Source organism: Saimiri boliviensis, chromosome 2 (genome assembly GCF_048565385.1).
Source record: "Saimiri boliviensis isolate mSaiBol1 chromosome 2, mSaiBol1.pri, whole genome shotgun sequence".
NCBI lineage: Eukaryota > Metazoa > Chordata > Mammalia > Primates > Cebidae > Saimiri > Saimiri boliviensis.
Genome location: NC_133450.1, coordinates 102,083,695 through 102,098,579, shown reverse-complemented (window position 1 = coordinate 102,098,579; position 14,885 = coordinate 102,083,695). Strand labels below are relative to the sequence as shown.

At 34.5% G+C, this 14,885-nt stretch overlaps 1 protein-coding gene across 6 annotated transcripts in view; it reads right to left on the bottom strand.

Moving 5' to 3' along the window:
* MDGA2 (MAM domain containing glycosylphosphatidylinositol anchor 2) overlaps positions 1-14,885 on the bottom strand; it is an 845,750-nt gene that overhangs the window by 182,100 nt on the left and 648,765 nt on the right. The window lies entirely within an intron of this gene.

Here is a 14,885-nt window from a genome sequence, read left to right as displayed (position 1 = left end):
AACCCAGTCTGATTGTTTAAAACAAGTGACTCATACGTTCCATCTTCATGCAAGAAGTAATAGATTCAAATCACAATCCCCTAAAAGTAGGTATGAACATATGTATGTGTATAGCAAGAAAGAGGGAGAGAGGAAAGAGAGAAAAAAACTGTCTGAAGCTAAGAATATTCAAAAGCAGCCTAAGAAAATAATCATATTTTCCTAAGACTATCAGAAGAAACCTAACACGCCTAATGTAGCATTCTCACACGACTTATTAAAAGTTACTTTGTGTGTTGCTGAAGATCAAAATGGCCATTCCAATTCAAATGTTTTTCTACTCCAGATAAATGTATTTGTGTGTGCTGAACAAATTAGTTTTTCTTACCAAATGAACTAATACATGAAAACATTGGAGCAAACCTTTGTGACAGTGTACTTTGAGGAAAAAAAAAATTAGAAGCTTTTTTTAAAAAGTCACCAAAACAAAAAGGAAATAATTTTTAAATTAGGCATTTGACATAAAGCAACTTTTGAGAAAGAAAAATGAACTTCCAGGCTACTGTGTTTTTCCGTTGCTTTGTAAAACTTATCTTCTTTACACATAAGCTGCAGAGTATCTACAAAGAAACAGATATGCAGATAAAAATAAAATAATTTAAGTTATCAAGCATTATGATAATTTTTTCTTTGTATTTATGTAAATGTTTGGCTGTATCAAGAGGAAAACACATAGTAGCATCCTTCATAAGACAGCGGCTCCAGAGTCTCTAAAAATAAGGAATAGTAAAATAACATATGTTTAGATGCATAATACATGGACTAGTAATATATGGATCCAGTAGTGTATCTAGCAACCATCCTCATTCTAAGCAGAAGGTAACCACAAAACAAAGAGAGGGAAAGATTAAGGTATAAATCCCAAGAGATCATGCTTTATAAACTTTGAAAATTTTAATTCATCAGGCAATGAAATTTTGTCATTACATATAGCAACAATCATTTTTTAATAAGATTGCAAATGCACTGCATTTTCTCTAGATGCAACAAAGCCAACTATAAGTAATTATGTCTGTCTCTTGCCTTCAATCTCTTTATTCTTTTCTTTCATTATAACACATATCTGAATTATTTTAACACAGATATCTTGTTGCAATGACATTTCATCATCTATGCATCCTTTATTTAATTCAAGCATGTAGTTTCTAGGAGATTCCTGAAACAATTAATAGAACATGTGGTTTCTGTTACAGATGCATTAAATATAAATCAGAAAATTTTGTTGGTAGCAATTTTCAAACTCAAAGATTACTTTGAGATCATCATACTAAGTCCTTTCTTTGCATAGAAAATTTGGTGGTAGAAACAGACACAAGTCACACAATTAAAATTGGCACTGCTAGAATTAGAATCCAGAGGCAGACTTAGAATCTCTTCATAGGGAGGGGAACATCACACACCAGGGCCTGTTGGGGGATGGGGGTGCTAGGGGAGAGATAGCAGTGGGTGGGGGAATTGGGGAGGTATAACATTAGGAGAAATATCTAATGTAGGTGACTGGGGGCTGGTCATCTATATTAGATATTTCTAATGTATGCATTAGAATGCATACATTAGAAATGTATGGGATGGATGCAGCAAACCACCATGGCATGTGTATACCTATGTAACAATCCTGCATGATCTGCACATGGGAGCGGCGGCTCATGCCTATAATCCCAACACTTTGGGAGGCCAAAGTGAGAAGATCAGGAGGTAAGGAGATCCAGACCAGCCTGGCTAACACAGTGAAACCCCGTCTCTACTAAAAATACAAAAAATTGGCCGGGCATAGTGGCACGTGCCTGTAGTCCCAGCTACTCAGGAGGGTGAGGCAAGAGAATCGGTGAATCCAGGATGGAGGTTGCAGTGAGCCAGGATCATACAACTGCACTCCAGCCTAGGCAACAGGATAAGACTCCTCCTTGAAAAAAAAATGTTTTGCATTTTACTATTATTTTAGAGACAGGGTCTTATTATGTCACCTAGGTTGAATGCAGTGTCAAAAAACTGTATGTGTAGAGTTATGTCTTCACTGACAACACTATAGCTGAAAAATATAATCGAAGTTCAAATGATTCACTCATTTGAATTATTTCCAAATAAAACAATTGAATCTAAAATAATTTTTTGAGACAAGGTCAAGTGATGTAATCATGGCTCACGGCAGTCCCGACCTCCCCAGGCTCAGGTGATCCTTCCACCTCCACCTCCCTAGGAGCTGGAACTATAAGTGTGCATCACCACGTCTGGCTAATTTTTGTAGGTTTTTTTTGTTTTTTTTTTTTTTTTTTTTTTTTTTTTTTGTATAGATAGGGTGTTTCCAAAGCTTGTCTTCAACTCCTGGACTGAAGCAATTGGCCCACCTTGGCCTCCCAAAGTGCTGGGATTACGGTTATGAGCCACCACACCCAGCCTAAATCAGTTGAAATTAATTGAACAATAAATAAATAAAAAACATAATCATATTTCAAATAATTCACCAATTTATACATTTATTAATCTAGGCATTTTTTGGAGGATGCAATTATGTCATGAAGAAAAGAGTTTATAATCTCTTATGAAAGAGACAGAAAGAAAAAAAGAAACAGGTAAAATGCCTCTGTATATCACTTAGGAGTAGAACTGAAATTGCTAAGTTCAGAAATTTTTAAAAAAAGGTACAGATTTAGAACTTAGAAAAATTACACATAGCTAGAGATTTCAGGGGATAGCATGGGAGAAATGATATTTGAGTAATGTCTTGAAGATTGTTAAGAGTGGGCTCATAATGATCATTTTGAGGATATTCATGACACTGGAAATGCAATGACAAAAAGCACTGAGTTCAAATGTGCATAAGTGAATGAATCGTTCACCTTGACTGGAACATGAAATGTGATCTCACAAAGGGTAGAGAATGCTATTTCCCAGTTTAGGATAGCAAACTTTTAATCACAGGTAATGAGTAGCCATAGAGCATTTCCAAATAGAAAGTACAAGGCCTGCATTTCTGCCTCTGCTGTGGAGTGTGGTTATCCAATTGCATCTCTTTCTAGTCAATCTCTGGGTGAGAGACAAAGGGACAAGCTTTTTCAGGTGGACTGGAAATGAGAACCACTAAGCAAAGCAAACACGGAAAGAACTGCGCTCATATTTGAGAAGATGCTAATGCTTACTGGAGCATTAACTACACTTTCCTGCTTACGACAGTTAGACAAGAATTTTCCATCAATTGCAACTGAAAGTATTTTTACTCATAAAAAAAAAAGAAAAAAAAATATTCATCTGACAGCAATGTTGCCAAGGGAAAGAGATCAAAGGTTGGAAAAATAGTAGAAATTTCTTGCAGGAGGTAAAAGGGTCTTACCTTTGAAAAAAAGTTGGAATGGAAAAGCAGGAATGAATTCAGAGGATTCTGTACTCTTAAGGAGTACTATCAGCAGGTCAAACACTAGGCTAAATGCTTTATAGGCATTATCTAATTTAATCCTCAGAGAAATCCATGATAATAAGATTTCTTTTTATCATGGCAAATAAGAAAGTGAATAGAGAAATTACGAGTAAAAAACAAAGCTGGAATTCAAACAGGTCTTTAATTCAGAATACAATATACTAATTTGAAATGCATGATAGGAAAAAGGAAAGAGAATGACTTTGCCCTTGGTAGAGAGGAGATATATATTTTGGTAGAACAGGAAATTCAAGAGGAGAAAATGCAATTAAAAGGAATTACTATATTTTTAATTTTAATCACATTATATTTTAGAATTCATACAGAAGCTTAGTTGACATTTTGTAGTAGCTGAATATCTCAGATACAAATTTGGGGAAGATATGCTTAGCAATGACAATTTAAGTTATTATATTGCCAAGCAAGAGAGTGTAGACAGATAGGAAGAATAAATACCAGCCAAACAAGCTGAAAAGTTGTTGGGAGAAGCAGCAACAGAGGAAGGGTTCACTGTGCCTACATAAACACAAACTGGTTATATGTATAAAATAAATCTGGAACGATAAACTGCCAAAGGATGCAGGAGGCCTCTGGGGAGGAAGGCCTCTCCGTGCTTCATGTTCCGATGCAGGGTGACCTAGGCTCTGTTACCATAAACATTGTGCTCAAGGACTAAAACCCCTTCATAGCACCATGACGTAGCCAGACTTGTAGGCTCCTTGTAAGACCCTGGTTCCACCAGCTGTACATGGATAATAGGCTAAAGATAAACACATGTTCTTGTTTTGTGAAACTCCCAAACTGCCACTGTTATCAATTTTTAGAATGACACACCATTTCTGGCTCACTGATTCAGTTCCGGCTTACTGATTCACTCCACCATCACATCACCCTCTCCCCACCATCACTCCACCCATACCCTATAGAGCAGGCGTCCTCAAACTTTTTACACAGGGGCCAGGTCACTGTCCCTCAGACCGTTGGAGGGCCGCTACATACTGTGCTCCTCTCACTGACCACCAATGAAAGAGGTGCCCCTTCCTGAAGTGCGGCGGGGGGCCAGATAAATGGCCTCAGGGGGCCGCATGTGGCCTGCAGGCCGTAGTTTGGGGATGCCTGCTATAGATCAAAGTGATTGTAACCAATAAATCCAGTGAGAGATCAGAGCACAGGGCCTTCACTGCCTCCAATAATAAGTGATGCCCCTGGTCCTACTTTCACTCTTAATCTTTTTCTTAAACCTTTGTCACCACCAAACTCAGGGTACCCAGGGGTGATGTGGGGGCTAGTTCGCTACAAAAATTAAAAACAGAACAAGCATGTGCAACATCATAAAAGACAAGGAAGAAAACTGCATTAACAGGAATGAGTGTTCACTCAATAAATATGCCTCCTGTGTGGAGGCAACATAGACATAGACAGATATAGACAGACTGGTGGATAGATAGATAAGTAGATAGAGGTACATCACTGCATTCATACATATCTAATTATCCACATCATCTGCATCTATATCTATGTGTATCTGTGACTCAATGATTGATTGTACCTTAGAGCTTCAAGTGAGCACTTAAAGTGAAAACTCTTCGTACTCGAATTACTTGCATCTTTTAACGGAGCTATAAAGCACTATATTCATCATTTTACATTGTACACAAAGCAGTTATGTTGTGTTTATGAAAATATGGCTTCAAATACTGGGTAAACGATTGCTACGGATGGGCACAAAGAAACAGAATACTCAAGAAACATCTGATTGCTTCTGCAATTTCATCCATATATTTCAATGCAAATAATGTAAATTATAAAAATTAATACTTCCTATTTTTCTTAAATACATTTCAGTTTCCTGCTCAGCTTTTAATAGTTTCCTCCCTTGATTAATTTAGTATAATTATCTTCTCAAAAAGGAATGCTACTCAAATTAAATAATAATCTTTTTTCAAGAAAAACATTATAAAACTTTTATTTCCTTGAATGAGAAACAGTATCAAAGAAAACAGTACACACATTAAATTTCAAGAAAGGTATTTGACTTCTTTTTGAAAATTGTTTGAATTAAGAAGAAAGAGTAATTTCCACATTTAAAATAAGTCTTAATGGTATATAATCAAGGAGAATTTATTTTAATGTTATAATGCATGGTCACTTTAAGTCCTGAAGTGTCCTTTTGAAGAAACTTTATTTTTGCTTACTAGAATTTTTAACGCTTCAAGGAAATAATCATCGGCTAGAAGAAAGGAACTCACAAGGTAGACTGAAATGATTTCATGAAACAGCATGAAATACAGCTACTCCCTGCCAAACCCAGACATAAAGCCAAAAGGCCTATGAAGGAAGAATATAGGCACAGCAGTTCATAGAAGATAAATAAAAAGGCAAGTCACACACACACAAACAAACAAACAAACAAACAAAAAAAAACAAAAAAAAAACATATTCTGGAAACATACTTGCTTAATATATGAAACTGTAATTATTATCAAATGCAGAAAATTAAAGAACTAAAAGAATTGCTAAGAGTTTAGCAATTCTGCAATTTCATCTGCAATGGCAGATGAAAAGAGTAGGTGCAATTAGAAGAATAAACCTTTTCCCTACTATATGAGAATTTGACCTTCTTTTAAAGTTCTAGCTCTGGCCCCCTGATAAACTGACAAGGGAAGAATGTCAACTATAATTTCAGATGACATTGCTACATTAAATTGCTTCTGGATTTGAGAGGAATGTTAATAGGAAGCCATGGCTTTGAGCTTAGTGCAGTGACTCTTGTAACTGGCATGTATCTTCAGGTACCCTGGAAATTATGCCTAGAGATTTGTAACAAGAGACATTGGCTCCTGTGGGGCAGAGGATTCCGCTAGCGTTCCCATCCCCAAATTATGTAGACCTTCTCTCCTGGTCTATTAGTCCTCATCTAGGCAGTGGTTCTTAACCTGGGGTGATTTTGCCAGTTGGGGACATTTGGCAATGTCTGGAGAGTTTTTATCATCATGATGTTGGGGAGAAGGACATATTACTAGAATCTAAAAATCACAGACCTAAGATGCCTCTAAACACCATAAACAGACTAGAGCCTCCTACTCCACCACAAAGAATTACAGAATTATATTCTGGGCAAGAAAATTCTGTGCTGGAAGACTGCCATATGTGTTTTGGACAATTAGCAATAGCCCTGGTTTCTACTCTCTAGATGCCAGGAGCACTCCTTTTCCTCCACTGATTCAATAAAAACATGGTTTTAGACATTTCCAAAGGTTCCCAGGAGACAGGAGTGGAAGGATATGCTGGCAAGCTCTTGGGCATAAATTCCGTCTTACACACTTGCATGTGAATTCGATACCAGATATGCCTCTAGTAGTCTGTAAGTTTAAAAGTAGTGGAAAGACACTTGGTAGATTATACAATAGAGGAATTTACTGCAAAGTTATTAGCATCATATAATATAACCCAACATGATATATGCAAAACCAAAAAGTGGGTGGCTGGTACTAAATATTAAAATATCATATATCAAACCATTAATAATAAAGATAAAATTGCTAACAACAACATATAAGCTAAAATTCTACATGAATTGTGCTTGGAGGTGGATTAAACCCTCTAGTAAACGTGTATCTCTTTCTCTCAAATGCTGTTTTTGATTTCTCACTTTCTGATTGGCTTTATCATGCATTAATGAAAGCACTTTTTAAAAATCAATTTTTACATTTTTATCTAAATTTCTGAGGTTCTTTAAATTTGTTTTTTTCTAATCAAAGACCCAAAGACATTATACTCTTGTAAGTTAATTTGATAGCACTTTATATTTCCCTATGCACCAAGCATATTATTGCTGGTATATTTAAAAGAAATTGATTTTATCACAGAAATGTTCATAGGATATATTACTGTTCACCTTTATGTTTGATTTATTATAATGTTTATTATTACCACCTTTTTGTTACAGGGAAGATGATCATAGTATGTATGAAATGCCTGAATTCTGTATTTGAGAAGAATGAATTTAGTTTTTGGAAGAAAGATAAATTCCTTTTTAACTAAGAAAAATTATGAAAGCACCAAATTCTTTAGTCACATACATATATTTATTGTATGTGTTTAAGTTCATTTTTCTTAGAAGAAACTATATTTCCATAAAGCAAAAAAGGGAGGAAAGAAAAAAGCCCCCAGGAAAAGAGGCAGTAAACTTTTTTATCAAAAATTTAACTCAGTGGAACATAGTGGCTCACACCTTTGATTCCAGCACTTTGGAAAGCCGAGATGGGTGAGACGCTTGAGGGCAGGAGTTTGATTCCACGCTGGGCAACATAACAAGACTCTGTCTCCAGAAAAAAATATAAAAATTAGCCCAGCATGGTGACTCACACCTGTAATCCCAGCTATTTGGGAGCCTGAGGATCCCTTGGGCCAAGGAGTTGAGGCTATAGAGTAAGCTATGATTGTGCTATTGCATTCCAGCTTGGGCAAGAGAGACCCTGTCTCCAAAAATTGAAAAACAAACAAACGAACAAATAAAAACCTGTAAGATACATTTAACTTAATCACATATCTGAAGGGTTTCAAGGGGGAGAAATATCCTTACAGTATTATGGAAATAATATTATCTAGTTGAATTCATTTTCGCACAGTTGGGGTGGAAAGAAGTATCTAGCTGACAATACCAATAAAAATGAGTCTTGCTTGGCTTAATTTGCACCCTTAATCATGCTGTTAAAACTAGCTGGTTATTCTCTCACTTCTTTGCAGAGATGCTGAAAAATAAAAATTTTAATATATACGCTTTCTCTAAACACTAAATTATGGTTGTACTTTCATTATGATAGCAGCAAAAAAGAAACCAGAAAAATAAACTATACACTTAACTTTCATTACATGAGCCGTATATTTGATAAACTGATCTTTACAGGTAATGTGTAGTCAGTCGCTCTATCTGAAGATATTACATATGTGCCATGCACCTAGTCTTCAAGAGAGGGAGAGTTTCTATTTTCTTGGACAATTGCTTCTTAGATGTTTATTTGCCCCTTAGTTATCTATCATGCTGTGCTGCTCTCTTGAAGACACAGAGAGCAGAGAAAATGCCCAGGATGGCAGGAGCTGTTCAACTAAAGTATATTCATCCTAGAAACATTTTGAAAAAGAAGATTTATTCTTGAGAAGTTCAATTTTCAAATATTCAAGAGTAATGTAAGTCCATGGAAAGATAAAATAAGATACATGTTGACTTGAAATAATAATCCTAGAGCCTATTTTGTACAGAATTTAACACTATCTTACAATACATTGTTTCTATATATATTGTTTCTTCTACGATAAGAACTACAGGGAGGAAGAAGATGACAGAATAGGATAAAACAGAAATATTAATGTAAATAAGTGATAAAAGTAAGATTTGATAAGTCAAAGGAAACACTCCAAATGAAGGGTGTCTTTGAAGTCGTTATCCTTATACTGGCAGTGGATATATAGTCTTGATGCAGTCATCACCAGAAACATTTTGAAAATAACTTTGAAGTTACCATTAATGTTTCTAATAAAGTCTTTCGAATAATCTCAAAGATAAGTCTTCAAACACTGAGTATAAGTTTATTTTATGGAAGGAAACCAAATGCTGTTAGAATCAAGTCACTTTGGTATAAGAAATAAATCCAATTAGATAACAATAATTTAGTGTAAACCTACACAACAATTAGAATTATTTATTAAACGACCTGCATAGCCAATGTTACAGGAGAGCGCTGAGAAGGGCAATTGTAAAATAAAACCTAGTGGCTTTGAAAGCAATATATCATCCAATGCACGTCTTCAAAATGAAGTTTTACTTTGAAGCTCTGAATTGTCTTCTACATGCTAATGCTAGTGTCCATGGAACTATCAATAAAGATCCTTTGACATCACCAAGAGGCAGTATAGAGAGGTGCGACTTAGCCAGGACTTAAATGGCAAAAGTGGTTGGAAGAACTGGTATAAACAGAAGAGGAGCATAAAAGCCTAGCCAGAGAGGCTACACTGAATTACCATGCTTATGGAAAAGAGAAGAGATACACTGAATCATTACAGAAAATAAGAAACAGACCTGGACATGCAAAGCTTGCTCAGGCTACTGAGGTGAAAGTCATTATTACCCTCCTAATAAATTTTGTTTACTCATTTATAAAATTTTTGGATAGCCTTTTGGCCTGACCTAGATCCTCTGGTATTTCCTCTTTTAACAATAATTACCTTGTCTTTGATATCAGTTTTAGATAAATCCCTAGTCATACTGATATTTCTATAATTTTGCTTTTAAAAAAAAATAAAAAAAAAATAGTTACATTACCTCAGTACACTAATTCTATCTATCTCAAAACTACAAAATATTACTCAGTAACTTGTCTAACAATAGGGAGCATATGTGTTATAGTACTTTCCAATCTATCTTTAATTTTCTTTTTCTTTGTAAGGTTCATGAAATGTTGCTTTTGTTGAACACTCATTTTGATTAAAAGTAACTGGCATACTCTCTTCACTTGATTTCTTGAGAAAAGGAGTCAGAAATAAAACCCTGATCTCTGGCTCTCTCTCCTTTACCTAATTTGGTCTTGCTTTGGAAACTGAAACAGATGAGGAACACGCATTTATCAGCAGCCCTGATTATTTTTCTCATAATTTTTCTTTGTTTGGAAAACACAAATTATAAGGGTTATATTAATTAGATTTGGAGTTTGGAGTTAGGTAAAAGGCAGTTACTTAACACAGTCTAACACTATTATCTGTCTTCAGTTTTTAGTATATATTTTATGCTTCTTTTTTTTTTTTAAACGACAATTCTCTTTATTGTAAATGCCATAAAATTATAACTTCAGGGTGACTTGCTATTTCTTGCAAAATCCAGTACCAGTTTTAATTTCATTTTTTAGTTTTTTTTTATTGCATTTTAGGTTTTGGGGTACATGTGAAGAACATGCAAGATTGTTGCATAGGTACACACATGGCAGTGTGATTTGCTGCCTTCCTCCCCATCACCTGTATCTGGCATTTCTCCCCATGCTATCTCTCCCCACCTCCTCACCCACTGCTGTCCCTCCCCTATTTCCCCCTGACAGACCTATACTTCTTAACAGAAATATCATCACATTAGTTGTAGGTACAACAAATGTGCATATACATGGTAGGGTGGAGACTTAACAGAAAAAATGACATTCAATGCAATATATATATACTCCAGTTAATTTTCAAGGAATTATACTTGGAAATATACTCAAGTTACTAAAAGATTTTAATAGTGCTTTGAGATAAAACTAAAGAACAGCTAATATTAAAATAAAATGTTATAGTTTATCAAACAAAATTATAGCATATAGTTTTATAAGTATACTTACATAATACAGATATAAAAATACTTTCTTTTAGGGAGACAAGCATATCCTAGTTTCTTATTAATATATATTTGAAAAAATATATATTTTTGAAAATCCAATGGAACTATTATTTAATCAATATTCAAGCAATCAGGTACTTTGTTTAGAAAGTTGTTTTAGTTTTGTTCAGTAGCTCTATATATACTACAATAATACTATGAATAATATATACATACTATCTTTATTTTAAATTATGCTATTCTAATGCTGCTTCAAATAAGAATGAAGCAAATATTCTAAAAATCATTGTGTTTTACCATTCCAAAAAATGGAAATTAAGTAATGGATAAAATATTTAAAATATTATTAAAACTTTACATTGTATTTCAAAATTTTATCTGGAGAAACATTTTAGGTTTAATTTAAGGATACATTTTTTTCAAAAAACTTGTACTTTCAACTTCATATTCTGGTCCATACTTTGTGTGGTAACTAGCAATTGTAGAAGTTAAAAGTCAAAAAAAAACCAAAAAACAAAAAACAAAAAAACCCTTTGCTTTCTAAAAATAAGCAATGTGAACAAGAATTAATCAAACTATTTCATTATAGTGACTATGTTACTCTTAACAGGGTATAGAATGTACTAAAATATCTCTAGGCTTCTGTCCCTCATATGTACAAATTTTTATAAGAGGCAAATTAATTAGTGATAGTAAATAATTCAAAAAGGTTTTATAAAGTTTATAATTTTATAAATTATAATGCTTCCTTTTAAACATAATATTAGCTAAGAATAAATCTCATTTGGATATTTAGAACCCTAAGGGGAGGGTTTCATTATTTATACTACTTGGAAATACATACATATGCTATTTTCTTTTAGGGATGGATGACCTACACTCATCAATGTCCTACATACAATTCATTCTGTGTTCCTTTAGTTTTTTTGAGTGGTTATTGTTTAATTGGACACAAGGAAAACTAAGAAAGTAAAAAATGTCTTGAAAATACTGTTTTTCTTATTTATTACCACCTCTTTTTCATTCTTTCATGTCTTAAAACGGATAAAATTATACACAAATGTGTGTGTGCTTGTGTATAAAATAGGCAGTTCCAGAATTTGTCAATGCAGTAAACATCTCGAGGAAGAAATCTGTATGCAGCAAATCCTCAGATATCCCTGAAACCTAAGTAATAAAAAGAACAGGTGATATAGTTTGGATCTATGTTCCTGACCAAATATCATACTGAAATGTAATCCTCAGTGTTGGAAGTGAGGCCTGGTAAAAGGTGATTGGATCTTGGTGGGGGAGTTCTCATGAATGGGTTAAGCACCACTGCCCCTTGGTACTGTCATCCGATGGGATAGTGTGAGTTCTATAAAGATCTATTCATTTAAAAATGTACAGCAGCTCCCAGCTTGCTCTCTTCCTCCTACTCTGTGATATGCAAGCTCCTGCTTCGCCCTCTGCCATGGCTGTAGGCTTCCAGAAGCCTCCCCAGAAGCAGATATCAGCATCATGCTTCCTGTACAGCCGGCTAAACTGTAAGCCAATTAAACCTCTTTTCTTTATAAATCAGTCAGTCTCACGTACTTCTTTATAGCAATGCAACAATAGACTAGCAAACCAGGCTTGCTTCTTTTTGTGTGTTATTGTGTCTTATATTTACTCAACAAGTTTACTGAATAGCTATAATATAAAATATATTATGATTGCAATACAAAATATATAAAGCGTGGCTTGTTAGCTGCAATGGACTTAATTGCTAAGGATGATAAAAAATATGTGTATTGATGTATACATATGTATGTCTACATATGTATGAGATCACTTAGTTTTTAATATTCCATATTATTTCTTACATGTAGCACAGGCATTCAAGATAAGCAAAAAATAAATTACTTTCAAATTAAAAAAAAAAATTGGGATGAACATGGTGGCTCATACCTGCAGTCTCAACACTTTGGGAGAGCAGGGTAGGAAAATCGCTTGAAGTCAGGTATTTCAGACAAGCCTGAGCAACATAGCAAGACCCCATCACTACACACAATTTAAAAATTAGCCATATATTGCGGTACACTCTTGTAGTCCCAGATACTTGGGAAGCTAAGCGGGGAGAATCGGTTGAGTCTGATTTTACTGAGCAAGACTGCAGTAAGCTATGATCATACCACTGTACTTCAGCCTGAACAACAGAATAAAACCCTGTCTCTTAAAAGAAAATAACTATAAAAGTTAGAATGCTTATCAGTTTAAAAACATTATCAGACAGCGTGCATTATTATTTTTGCAAGAATAAGCCTTAGATAGGCATGCAGGCAAGATCTGCTGGCAGGGATTATATGCTTGGAAAATGAACCATTGATGTACTCAGGGATATTCTGGAGTTGATACGAGTTATTTGTACCTGGAAAATAGTATATATAAACAGGTTCTCCAGAAGAGTTGGAAATGTGTGGAAGGGACGTCCTTGAAAGCCGTGATAACACGATCCTCACCTGGAACTAGCAAGACTGCCTGCATCCATTTGCCTTCCTGGGCAGGCCAGGGCAGCTTGCATCTGAGAGGAAATACTGTTGGATTACATTCCCCACTCTGGAAAGTCACCTTGGGATGCACATAGATTTTATCTTTTTACCTACCTTAAAATAACTCAACTTTGCCTGTGTCTATTGGTAATTTTTGCTCAATTATGTTCATCCCTGTCACACTAGAGACAACTATGCAACTGTTTATTGTCATTCACCATTTTAGAATTGAATTCTAAAATCTTATGCTGAATTTATGTTCTAAGGGACTAATTAAGAAGAAGAAAAGAAAAAAAAATAGTAAGTGTAGTTAATCAAGAGAATTCTGGATTTAAGTATATTCTATGAAGAATGGAGATTGATTTCTTAAAACTTTAATTTGAAGTTCTCTAAAGCCACTAGATCTGTAGCTTTTATTATTATCAGAGCTTCTGCAGAAGGAGTGAGCAGAGTGAAAACTAATTGCACTAATAGGTGCAGGAACACTGAAGCTTTGTGCACAACTCGAAGCAGCTCAGAATCCTGTGCTTACCAACAAGATTGAAGTGTTCCAAATTATATCAAATTCTTTTGTGGTCACTTGAGGGTATCTCACTTTTTTTTTTAGAAAATGAGAAGCAGTTTCTCTTTCTTTTCTTTTTTTTTTCTGAAACTTGTTTTCACATGATCCTCATGCCCATGAACATACTGTCATGAGGATAGAGGCCAGTGAGAAAAAGGCAATATTAAATTGCCGAATGCAACTTGACATCTAAAACCTACCTTATTTGGAGAAAAATAAAAATAAAAACAACTGAATCAATTAGAAATCAGCCAAGTTATTTAGCATTTGCTTGCAATATCAGTTTGCATATTTAAATAGCAAATCTGGAATTTGAGATTCTATAGATGAGGGGTAGGGAACAGTTAAGCAGCACCCAGAACCCTGTCTCTCACCCTACACTCATACCTCATATATAAATACATTTGTAGCTAAATAGTCCCACACATATTTTCATATTTTGATTATTCACCAAAATGTAAAATGGTAAATTCATTCTGCCAACAACTTTAAATCTAATATAAAAATAGACATTTTTGGATTAAATTCTATTTTCAATTTCCTGAGTTAAAGACAAAAATGACAGCTTTACTGAAGTGCATGGTTTCACCTAATTCATCTGTTTAATGAAAACTTTATACCATATACTTAACAAATAGTATATCAATTAAAATTTACAGTAGCCCTATTAGAGACTGAATAGATTGTGTTTAGTTTTCTTCTCTTTCAGCAATGTCTTTACCATTGGGCAGTCCAGTTACCAGGGCATTCTGTAATAACCCAACAATAGTAACACTGGTACATTTTTACTGACCCCTAAGTGTGTGGATTTTGATATTTTTTAATGTGGAAAGCAAATATAACTTCATAATAGCTACAGTTTTAATCAGTACCATAACTAATTTCAGTAAAAATGTAGTTGAAATGTATCTTAGTCAATTCTCAGTAAAACAATTATATGCTATGATAAATCCAGCAAAAATTCAGCCTCTTAGACTTCCCTGAATTATCAGTATATTA